The sequence below is a fragment of the Tribolium madens genome, unplaced genomic scaffold (assembly GCF_015345945.1).
Source record: "Tribolium madens isolate multiple individuals breed KSU strain unplaced genomic scaffold, Tmad_KSU_1.1 Scaffold_91;HRSCAF=231;Tcas5.2_LG7, whole genome shotgun sequence".
NCBI lineage: Eukaryota > Metazoa > Arthropoda > Insecta > Coleoptera > Tenebrionidae > Tribolium > Tribolium madens.
The window spans coordinates 11995525-12007148 of record NW_025401063.1 but is presented as its reverse complement, the minus strand read 5'-3'; the positions used below and the strand labels follow the sequence as shown (position 1 = coordinate 12007148).

At 32.6% G+C, this 11624-nt stretch overlaps 1 protein-coding gene across 8 annotated transcripts in view; it reads left to right on the top strand.

The window, feature by feature from the left end:
• The first annotated feature begins 1910 nt into the window (after positions 1 to 1910).
• Positions 1911 to 11624, top strand: part of LOC123011864 (orexin receptor type 2-like) — a 51123-nt gene continuing 41409 nt past the window's right edge. For 2 of the 8 annotated variants that reach the window (XM_044409555.1, XM_044409546.1), the window contains exons 1-3: positions 1911 to 2232; positions 3947 to 4112; positions 4874 to 6316. The gene's annotated coding sequence lies outside the window, so the exon portion shown is untranslated. Of the gene's footprint in view, positions 2233 to 3213; positions 4113 to 4873; positions 6317 to 11624 lie in introns of those variants that run through there. The other 6 variants (XM_044409548.1, XM_044409550.1, XM_044409547.1 and 3 more) reach the window with 6 other exon arrangements.

Here is an 11624-nt window from a genome sequence, read left to right as displayed (position 1 = left end):
AACACTGGATACAAAAAATACACATCTAATTATTTAATTTTTAGAAATCCTTGACAGTAGTTGTCAAACTAATCACTGTTTCATTAATAGTCATAAACTGCAGTCTTCCAGAAACAATTATCATTTGTTTTATCAAGAGATGGCCTGAATATGATTCTAGTTTATCTATCTTAATCACTAACCAACAAAAAACGTTGAAATTTTTTAAGGGTGAACAAAATAGAGAAGATTATCCAATTTTTCAAAATTTGTAATCGAGTTCGTAACGGAATTTGTATTATTGATTGCGCAGGCCTCGTAAAATTATGTGAAACACCCTGTATAGTTATAGTAGGTATAGTATAGATAATACAGAGTGGTTATAAATGATTTTCATCTAGCCAGCTTTGGAATTTTTTTGTACGTAACTTTATTTGTGCCGCTCTACTTTTTTGAAAGCTCTAGTTCTGTCATTAGTGTCACTTATTAATTAATAATAAATTGTTGTTAATTAAACTTTTATTGTTTCAACTAATTTCCAATAATAATTGATAATAACGTATACTTTGGAAGAGAACAAGTTTATAATTTATTTCTATTTTCGAAGTGGACGCTTAGTAAACGGCGATTTTTTAATTTTGAGTTAAAACAAGTAGGTACCCCTATTTTCGTAAAGCGGCATTTTTTATTTTACATTGAAAATTCACAGCTGGCTAGATGAAAATCATTTATAATCACTCTGTATAAATACTATCTGTTATTATTACTATTTTTCTCTTTGATTGTTTAAATTTATTAAGTTGTGTTTTTTCAAATTTGCACTCGTCTTTCGCTGCGTGTACATTATAAACAGTTTTTAAAACTTATAGACTTAGCTGTAGTATCGACCTGGATGGGGTTAATACTGGCGATTTAGCGGACGGCACGCGCTTTCTCCCAACACTGTTTTAACCCAGTATCAATATTCCAACATTCCTTCTATTTAATCTCTCCGATTCCATTTGATCCAAAATCAATACTTCTCTTTATTAATCTTTCAAAGTACATTATTTACAACTTTCATATACGAATTAGGTACAACGAAATCGGTTAGCGTAACCAGCAATTTAAAAATCACCCGCAGAGCTAAAAGTAAATGATTAAATTTGATGAGTCTTTCGGAATAACCGTCACGATAAGCGATTGCATCCCTCTGGCGAATCGAATTCAGATATACGCTTCAATTCCCCCTGATCTATCTCTGAGCAAGAAATGCTAATTTGAAAAGGCCCCAACTTATTTATATTGCAATATTCGAACACGACGTCATCACCACCAAGAGAAAGTCTTGTTTGGAGTTGATTCTTGAGGTTTCCCATTGACGGCGATATTTGAGAAACCCCACTCAACACTTATCGAGTACACAGGGGCTCCGAGAGTTGTTTAGTAACCTCGTCTGGTAGCTTTTTTGGATTAAAATCGTTGCTTTGGCATATACAGCTAATTGATTTTATAATGAATTAAAGCCGGACTATAAAAATCGATTCGCTTTGGCTATCACCTGTAAAGGATTATTGGATTTATTTGCATAATACCTACAGATTTGAGAAAAAATGTGAATTATGGTAAAGTCTATTTTTAATTAAACGAAAATTAAATGGAGTCAAAAGTCTGCTCAGAAAATTGGTAGCAGCTTAGCTTGTAGCGACTGCGTTGAAAGACAAAAGCTAGTTTTTTAAAAACATTTGACTTGACGACATGTTGTAAAAGATTCAATATAATTTTTCGAAGAAATAAGTAAATAAGTCTCGTATTATTATTAATAACTATAATCTCTTGGCCACCAATTTGGTTTGTTTTTTGTTTTTGTCCCTGTTTAAGCCGGGTACACACTACCGTAGAATAACATGTAAAGTATAGCGCTGTTCGTCAGTGTGTACGCGTAATGCTCAACGAACGGTTCGCAGCGTTCCATCAGTATTTAATGCGAGTACAAAGGCGTTCGCAACGAGCGTTTTGACGGAATAAATGCTCAGCGAGCGGCTTGTATCGCATCTTTGCAAGAAACAGATAAGTGATAACAGACTGGGGTGTTTGTGGAACACAGCATTCACTCCAAGAATTCGTACATTACAAGTTACATTATAGGAGTGTGTACCCGGTTTATTATTTGCGTTACATTACACGTTACATTACAGTACTGTGAACCCGACTTTAGGAATTTCGTTAAAAAATTATGATTATGTTTTTAAGTTGAAAAGTTTTTACATACAGGTAGGTATATTATGAAAACTGGTAATAAATTTTGAGTAAGTCATTTGAAATGAGCTGAAAGTTGATGGACGTTTTAATTTTTTTCCAACACTAAGGCCCGGTTGCTAGAGTGAATCATATACAGTATGTTCCCGGATTGAGTTTACAAGAGGAAAAATTTTTTTTTTTTGATTTTACTCCAAAACTTGAAAGGAAAAATATTTTTTGCTTTACTTGAAACGAGCAAAACTGTAATTAAAACTTCATTATTCTAACTCAGTAGAAAGAAAAGTTAATTTATTTCTTGGTTTTGGACTTATATAATAATAATAATAATTTTTCTCTGCTTTTTAAATCCTATCACATTAGCGGATTTATTTTTTGACAATGATGTCACTAGTAAGTCCAAAATCAAAAGAAAAATTAACTTTTTTTCTTTTCACTGAATCAGAATAATGAAGTTTTAATTTCAGATTTGATCGTTTCAGGTGAAGCAAAAAATGTTTTTCCTTTGCAATTTTCCTCTTGTAAATTCAATCCGGGAACATACTGTATAATAAAGACCCTAACCGATTTTGAGACGCAACCCAAAATACATTCTCAGATACCACTATGCGTTAATTAATGTTCTATTTGAAATTTTTCAAAGATATAAACATATACCTGTGATAACTTTGATAATTATTATAAATTGAAGTCCTACCTATTATTATAATTGGAGTCCTATCTTTGACGGTACAGATTTAGTCACAGCATTTTTGAAACATTCTCCACTTATCGACATCATGTCAATTTTTTTGTCGTTTGAGTAGGTACATTTTAAATTCAAAAACGTAGAATTTATGACACTCTCAAATTTAATTAATGACATATAAATAGTTATTTTGATTTAAATTTAATGATTTAAAATTTGAAAACGTAACAAAGACCTAGTTGTCTGTGAGAATGTATTTTGGGTTGCGTCTAAAAATTGGTCAGAATCATTATTATAAATGACTCAGCCTGTATAAAGTAGATGCTGTCATAAACAGAGGTATTGCCATCATATGTTTTTGAACAGACAAAATGTTTTGACAGAAAAAAAAATCATGTCAATTAGAGAAAATTACAAAAGTTCAAAAACTCACTAGTATTGCGTACTGCAAGTCTAACGCAAAAGATAGATATAAATGTAAAAAGTAGGTCGTGAATAACAACACTTATCTAGGCATTTTATAAATTTTGATATTATTTTGTCAAATTTCTTTATAATAATTTCTGAATTTAATAGAATTTCTGATCCAATAGTAGTGCTGGAAAAAAATTTGATATAGTTTAAAATTTGTATACTTTTAAAATCTGTCTATTAAATTCTTGCACCCCAATGGTCGCTCAAATTTAAACCAATTTTTAAACTGTCAATGAAACTCTTGTTGTTTTAATAGCTATAAAATTACCACAAATGAATTTGCTAGTGATGCCAACGTTAAGACTGTTCAACATTTCCGTTTAAAGAAACAGACTTTAGTTGGCACAAAAGCAGTTTGTTGAGGTAATTAGGTTTGTGTGATGTCTTGATGATGCTTAAACTATATCTAGTTAACGTAAGTTCACTAATGTGATTAACAGAGTTGATGGAATAAAATTACTCCAAATAAAACAAAGAGGAGTTCAAGAGTAACACAAATAGAGGAACATGGAGACGGGAATATAAGAGTCGGAAAGACTGCTTGTACAGTTATTATTTTTTTTTCAGGGACGTGAAATAAAGAAAAAGGTTTAGAAATGTAAAACAAAAAAAAAACGTAAGCAGTAGATTACATATCGAGGTGGAAGGTGCTTCATTATCAAGGCGAAATTTAATGATCAATGGGCGAAGTTCAGTGGTTAGCAATAAACATACGTTGAAGAACGATCACGAGGTTTGTATACTATTTTATTTACAATCATCCTTCTTAAAAAACTGAAAGTCAATAAAGAATTTATCAAATTTTGAAATTGCATTTTACGTTTTTATTAAATGAGCAATAAACAAAATATTCTTTTTTCAAAGGACATACTTAAAATAACGTCACGTCGTTTATGCTTGTTCCTTGGCTATATCTGTAGGAAAATGTCCGATATTAATAGTGATAGTGAACTTATTAGAGAAGTTGCTGAACGAGCAATAGAAAATTTAAAAAAACATGGGTTGGGAAATGGCTATATAATTATTGGTAAAAAATGCAACAAATAAACGGTAGGTAGAGCTTATTCCATATCTGGTGGCGAACTGACAGTGACAGAAAAGACACTTGGAGTGCTCCCACTTAGTTAAGATAAGTACGCCACCAGATTTGGAACAAGCTATACGTGTCGTCAAAAAACAAAATGCATTTTGTTATTTAGGAAGTAAAACACTACTATTGACTAATTATAATAAGTCCAAAATCAAGAGAAAACTGAACTTTTCTTTCCACTTATTCAGAATAATGAAATTTTAGTTATAGATTTGCTCGTTTCAGGAGAAGCAAAAAAAGTTTTTCCTTTGCAAAATCAAAGATAAAATTTTTTTCTTATTGTAAATTCAATCCGGACACCGTATAGTTGACGTTCTCGGAATATGAGATTCTACTGTATTTTATTTGCAAAAATTGATTTGTAATAAATAATTGCATGAAGAAATAAAGTCTTAAAATTAAAGTAAATGGAAGCCGGAGGAGTCCGCTTAGGCGAGCTAAGTACTGTGGCACCTAAGGCCCATTGTGCACAACCTCCAGGTAGAGCCAGAAAAACTGCAAAGAAAGCCCTATGCTCTGATGAACTCAGTAAACTTCCCGTTGTAACATTTTTAATTACCTTGAGACCGGCATATCAGAAACCCAGATATTTGTTGGACAGAAACAGTGAATGTGGAGTGGAGTTCTGTCCTCCTCCATACAACCCCTGAAGAGGTCGTCATCTGTGAGGCCGATCACATGCAGGTGTCGTTTTAATAGGCCTGTCCTGTGTACAAGCTCACGATTAATTGAAGGTCTTTCCTCCCAAGACTCATCAGGCGTTCACTGCGTGTCAAGTCTGGGCCCTCAATGAAGAGCCTTGATTTCCGCAGGTCGGTGTGTAAACGAAGCTGTTAGTCCATACCTTTGGCAACTTTTTTAAATTTTGATAATTTATGGGTAAGTTTTTCATATATTCGTATTATACATATTATTATCTAATTTCTTGGTAAAAGCTGAAATGTCTTTTTTATTTTTTTATTCAATACATTTTCATTCATCTTGGTCTCCCAGTGGGAAAGTTCTTGTAGAGATATATGCAATGAAAGTTTGTAACGTTAAAGTGAACGAACCGAAAGGGACTTTTCACAACGAGGAGGGTGAAAACGTCGTTTAAAAGTTTGACTTTGGACACTTACTATCAATAGTAATTTAGATTTGAATCACTGTGCAGAAAATTATAATACCGGAATTAATTTATTGACTCGGAGGATTAGAATAATTACAAGGAAAAAATGTCATTATTTCAAGTATAACTGGTGTAATCAATAATAATCACTAATCAAGTTGTAAAATCAGAACTGTTTAATAAAAATTTTCGGCATTTTTGATTGCTTTTGATGAGGTTTGATTAGAAATCAAAGGAGTGAAAGAAGCAATTTTCCGAAATGAAAGAAGATCGACAGTATACCCCTACCCGTGGGCTGCAGACGATAATTACCGATTTACGTGCAAGTTGCTGTTAATTTTGTTTTGCTACAAATAATGCCTAATCGCCTAATCATCAGCTGACCCAACCAATGGTAAACTTGCAAACATAACAATTCTTGAATAAGTCGCTATTAAAAACTTCAATTTCGAAACGATTCATATTTTGCAATAAAATTCGGTGATTTTGCGCGCTGTGCCTCAACATATCGTGGAAGTCGCAGTCGTGATTCGGCACCCCCACCAGCAGCCAGCAGCAGCTCGAGGTGCACCAATTTGGGAAGAAGTTTTAAGAAAATGAAAAGGACGCTGTGTGAGAGTTGTCGGAAGTTGCAAACTTTTTTCCACTCACTTTAAAGTTTGCCGGATGTGGCGGTCTGGAAGCGAAGCAGAGTCGCCGGAAATTGGTGCATGAACTATCTTTGCCACCGATGACGAAGGTAAATACTTGATTGGTGCTGATTAATCGGAAAAAAACAATCATTAAGGTGGCTATTAAAATTTTATTTCGTATTATTATGTTTATCAATGCTATTGTTGTGATTTTTGCAAAAACAACAGCTTGATCAAGGCAACGAAATAAAAGTGTCACGCGGAAAAATCGGGTCTCATTACCACCCTTCACCTGCTCCCAAATCCCACAACCATTTAGTCTGATTGATGGATCCAACCCTTTATCCAATTAGATTTACGTTCTTATTCGACGAATTAAATTTTTAATGAACTTGAGCTAAGAGATGAAATAAATGAAGCTTCAACATAATGTACCCCCATCTGTGCTAAATGCGTGACATTAACATGCCTTCCCACAACTTTGTTGCCCGTACCTTGGAAGTTTAGTTAAGAGTTTTTGTCAAAGAATCCTTTGGTGTTAATACCAGAACATTTTTTTTTAATTTGAATGCTGGGACTTAAATAATGTCACTCAAAAAATAACGTTTAATGTTCGAAATAAATAGAAAAAAATAAGAATGTGAATCATTCTCTTGTATTAATTCAAGAGCTGTGGGTTTCTGTATACTCTCATTTGAGATTTGTTTAGTTAAATTTGCGGGTTATTGCTTACTGCAAAATTACTAAAAACAGTTCACTTTAATAACTACGTTTAATTTAGGTATAACGTAAATTACTACTTATTATTACAATTTGAAATATGCAAAAAAAATAAAAAAACTAAATAGTAATAAAATGATTATTTAACAGATTTTTAAACAGTTTCAGATTAGTATCTACAGGGTGTTTCACAAAGCTTTCCGAGGCTTGCGCTTAATGTACGTACCCAAATCTACAAAAGTCACAAAACACTAAATACAAAAAATACACATTTAATTATTTAATTTTTGGAAACCCATAACAGTAGTTGTCAAACTAATCACTGTTTCATTATTACTCATAAACTACAGTTTTTCAGAAACAATTATCATTTGTTCTATCAAGAAACGGCATGAATATCATTTTAGTTTACCTATCTTAATCACTAACTAACTAAAAACGCTGTAATTTTTGAAAGGGTGAACAAACTAGAGACGATTATCCAATTTTTTTAAAATTTGTAATCGAGTTTGTATCGGAATATGTATCATTGATTGCATCTTACAGGCGCAGGCCTCGTAAAATTATGAAAAACACCCTTTATAATATTATTGTTATTTATTTGTTATCCAGTAAAATTGAGTTTGAGAAATTCTATAAATGAACTATTCGTGGTTAGTTGGTAAATAATAGAATTAATTTTACTTGAGGAGGCGAAGCCTTCCAAAACCGTCAATTTGATTGGACATAATTTGATTTTCATCAAAAACACCTTTTTTAACTACTTTTTTCATCAGTCTTGCATCGATTTGAATTATTTTCCGCACGATAATAAATTGGACGCACCACTTTAATGACGAGTGGCCATTATTTCCTCACTTCATGTGTCACTCTTTTTCCAATGCGATCTGTCAAAAAAGCATGACTACATTATCCATTTTTTCCGCACAACACAACAAATTCTCTAGTGGAACGATACTCCGGTTACAAACTGCTCTAATTAGTCTGTAGTGTAATACAGGAATAATTAATTCGGCCTTCTTTGCACGTTTCTTTGTAGGCAAGAGATTGTTATGGTGGCTTTTGTTACAAATGGGCCACAAATCGCCAATGCACTCTCATCTCTCACTGACCGTTTTTTTCGTTATTAGTGCTATCTGTTTACTAAAGAATGTTGTGCTAAAGAGAACGTGCTTTTCTTAAGGTGTGTTTTTTCTGCTGAATTGTGTTTTTTTTGTTTAGCTGTGTAATCTTTTTTCTTTAACGATTTCAACTAAGCAATAATTAATAAAACTAAAATAATCTATTTCGTTTAATGTGAGACTTTTAAAAGGATGAGAGAGACGCTTACAGATACAGACATCCAATTCGAGTGAAAAACGGTAAATTTTATGATGACACCTAATTTCAATGTCTCATTGGCTTAAACATTTTGTATTCACTTGATAAATGTACATTTTATTGGAGCAATCTATAGAATTTATGTTTGAAATTATTACTGCAGGACCAATATCTATAAGTACATCAAGACATACCAAACTAAACAATCAAACTAATTTTGCTTAGTTAAGTTTGTAAACAAGGACTTTATTTATTCCGGTTTCAATCGCTCAAAACTTTTATGTTTTTTAGTTAACGGCAAGTGCTTTAGTTAAGTACCAACTTAGGGATTTTTACTACAAACTATAAAAACAGTACGACCTTTCCATGATAAATGACTAGAGTAGCAACCATAGGGCATAAAAAACTCTGATTTGACTTACTAAATTGTGCAACTAATCGATTTGAACCATTTATCATTATTTCGATCTAAGTAACCTAATTCCTGCATGATTTAGCTGAAGTTTATCTAAAATTGATAGACTTTTTAAATCTACATAAGCCCTAAAATTTATCGAGCATAATTACCATCAAACGAGCATCGATTGCTTGGAACTTGGTCAGGCAATATTGTAAATCCACTGCAAGGGACTTCGTTTCGTTATACTAGTATACTACGTATCCGGCTATATGTTAAGTTATTTGGTTGACAGAACTCAAGTCTTTAAATTGCACAATTATTTTGCACACAAACAGCATGTACACTTCTATTTAAAAAAAAAGCGTACAAATAGTGAGCCCAATTTTTGCTGGATTGTCATATTCTCATATTGTAAACTTATCTTTTAATCGTTGTTACTTACAAACCTGGAACTAAAACTTTATGTGCTTAAATTTTTTGCGCCATCAGGCAACCATAACTAATTACTACAAAACACAATTCATAAACTTTTATTCATAAATTTACCGAAAAAGGCAATTCTCAACATTCTAACAACAATTTCAATAAAGGTAGCAAACCATTCTAATATTTGTTTGCTCATCGCGCCGGTTTTTGCGATCACTATCTTATAAGATATTTAAAAAAGATCTTGTTAAAAGTATTTAAAACTAAGTACAATTTTCTCCATTGATACGTATTTTTTTGTTTTGTTTTTATTTATCTTACTAGGCATTTTTCTCTGGGGCTCGAGTTCTAAGACAACCTGTATTGCATGATTTATGTCGACAACCGAAACAAGATTGAATTCTATAAGGAAAGTATTGTAATCGGCTGAAATTTGACCTATATTTTACATTTCTGGACGAATTATAGCTTCGAGACACTAAAAAAGTTGGTTTGGTCCATTGGGTCGTGTATGTGTGTGTCTGTCTGTCTGTAAACAGCATATCTCAAAAACGATAAGAGCTAAAAACTTAAAATTTGGTATGTAAGTTACTTGTAGCAAGGTGACGTAGCACGAAACAATTGGTAAAACTCGGTCGCACCGTTCGACCGCAAAGACCAAAAGTGGGCCGTAAAGCCGCCGCAAAATTATACGGTTGAAAGTACAGAGTGGTTATAAATGATCTTCATCTAGCCAGCTTTGGAATTTTTTTGCATGTAACTTTATTTGTGCCGCTCTACTTTTTTTGAAAGCTCTATATCTGTCATTAGTGTCACTTATTAATTAATAATAAATTGTTGTTAATTAAACTTTTATTGTTTCAACTAATTTCCAATAATAATTGATAATAATGTATACTTTGGAAGAAACTAAGTTTATATACGCTTTGTAAACGGCGATTTTTTAATTTTGAGTTAAAACAAGTAGGTACCCCTATTTTCGTAAAGCGGCATTTTTTATTTTACATGGAAAATTCACAGCTGGCTAGATGAAAATTAAAAGGATAAGGATAAGGAAAGTCGTGTGATGTTCACACCAGATTTTTATAACTGCAATGAAGTTTTTGTTTGTGCATTCCTGAAAAGATTGAGAATTAGAATTCGCAAACAGGTTTAACTGAGGAAAAATTCCTCCAAACACAAAAAGGATTGTGTTATTTTTTCACATAGACATCAACAGAAGACAAACAATGGAGATATTGTATCGAATGGGATGAAAACAATTCGTGGAGTTTGCTTGGATACGGGAGTAACCTATATTGTGCTTTTTCAGACTACTTTGGGACTTTGACATTTAAAGATGTTGGAGTGATTTTTCAAAGAATATATTACATGAGTGGACACAGGTGTACCAACATATATTCAAATGCTTTCTGTAAAAATGTCACGTATTCGCCAGCGAATTAAAAGGATTTTTATTCGAAAAAATGAGAAAAAGCTACGTTTCACTTATAAATTATTCATTTCGGTGCAAGATATGTCCGGAAGTGATGTATGCTAATGAAGAACAAGCTGGTGGCGTGTCTAACGAAAGGATATTGATGATGTAGTTTTTATCGAGTTTAGTGAGATTGCTAAAACATCCTTTTTCCCTATTTTCCCTCGTAAATGATGCACGAAACCGCTTTATTCCTCTGGTGGTAATTAATTTTTGTTTCGTTTCCGTAATCCAGGGTTACCAACATTCCTGGCATTATCCAAATTAAACACATAAATTCTTTACTTGTGCCTAGTCTAGCTCTGTATCTTCTGAAGCCCTCTGATGTTGTTTCCTGTACCGATTAACCGATTTGAGGTCTTTTATGACAAAAAGATAACCGGATGACAGGACTTGAGATGTCCATTTTTTCAAGTCGGATTTTTCCTCAGAACATTTTCGGGTACCCACATCAATTTTGCTTTCATTCATTTACTTGAAGATCACGTTTTAAACTTTCTCTCGGATTAATGTTGACGGCGTCCTCACCACGTTTATCATTTGCATACGTCGACCAAAAAAGAGTGTCGCACCAATTATTAATCTAGGGATTCAGTGGAAATAATGACAAAACGGCTTAATCTGAGACAGAGTAATTCGGGTTGAACTTTCGGATTTAATTAATGAAATGTAGTGTTTAACATATCGTTTGAATATTGGTGTTGGTGTCGAAATCGAAAGTGAGGTAGCAAAAGTAATATTTTCCAGACAATTTTTTCACCTATTACGAATTTCCCGTAAATGATCCTTGAAATTTTCAATTTTTATCGGCGACGGATTAATGGAAAAATTATCGAAATGGGGCGGAAATGTAGGGAAATTTCGTTTAGAAAAATTTTAAAGCACATTTATGATTTATTTGCTGTAGGTGAAAGATTTATAAAAAAACACTAAACAGTAATAAAGCCTAAAATGAAAAACATGTTTTTTTCATTTGAAGATGCAAATGATGGACAAAACAATATAATCATTTAGAATTTTATTAGTTTTTTATTAAAATGCTTGTAAAATAAAAGATAAATTTTATTGTTAC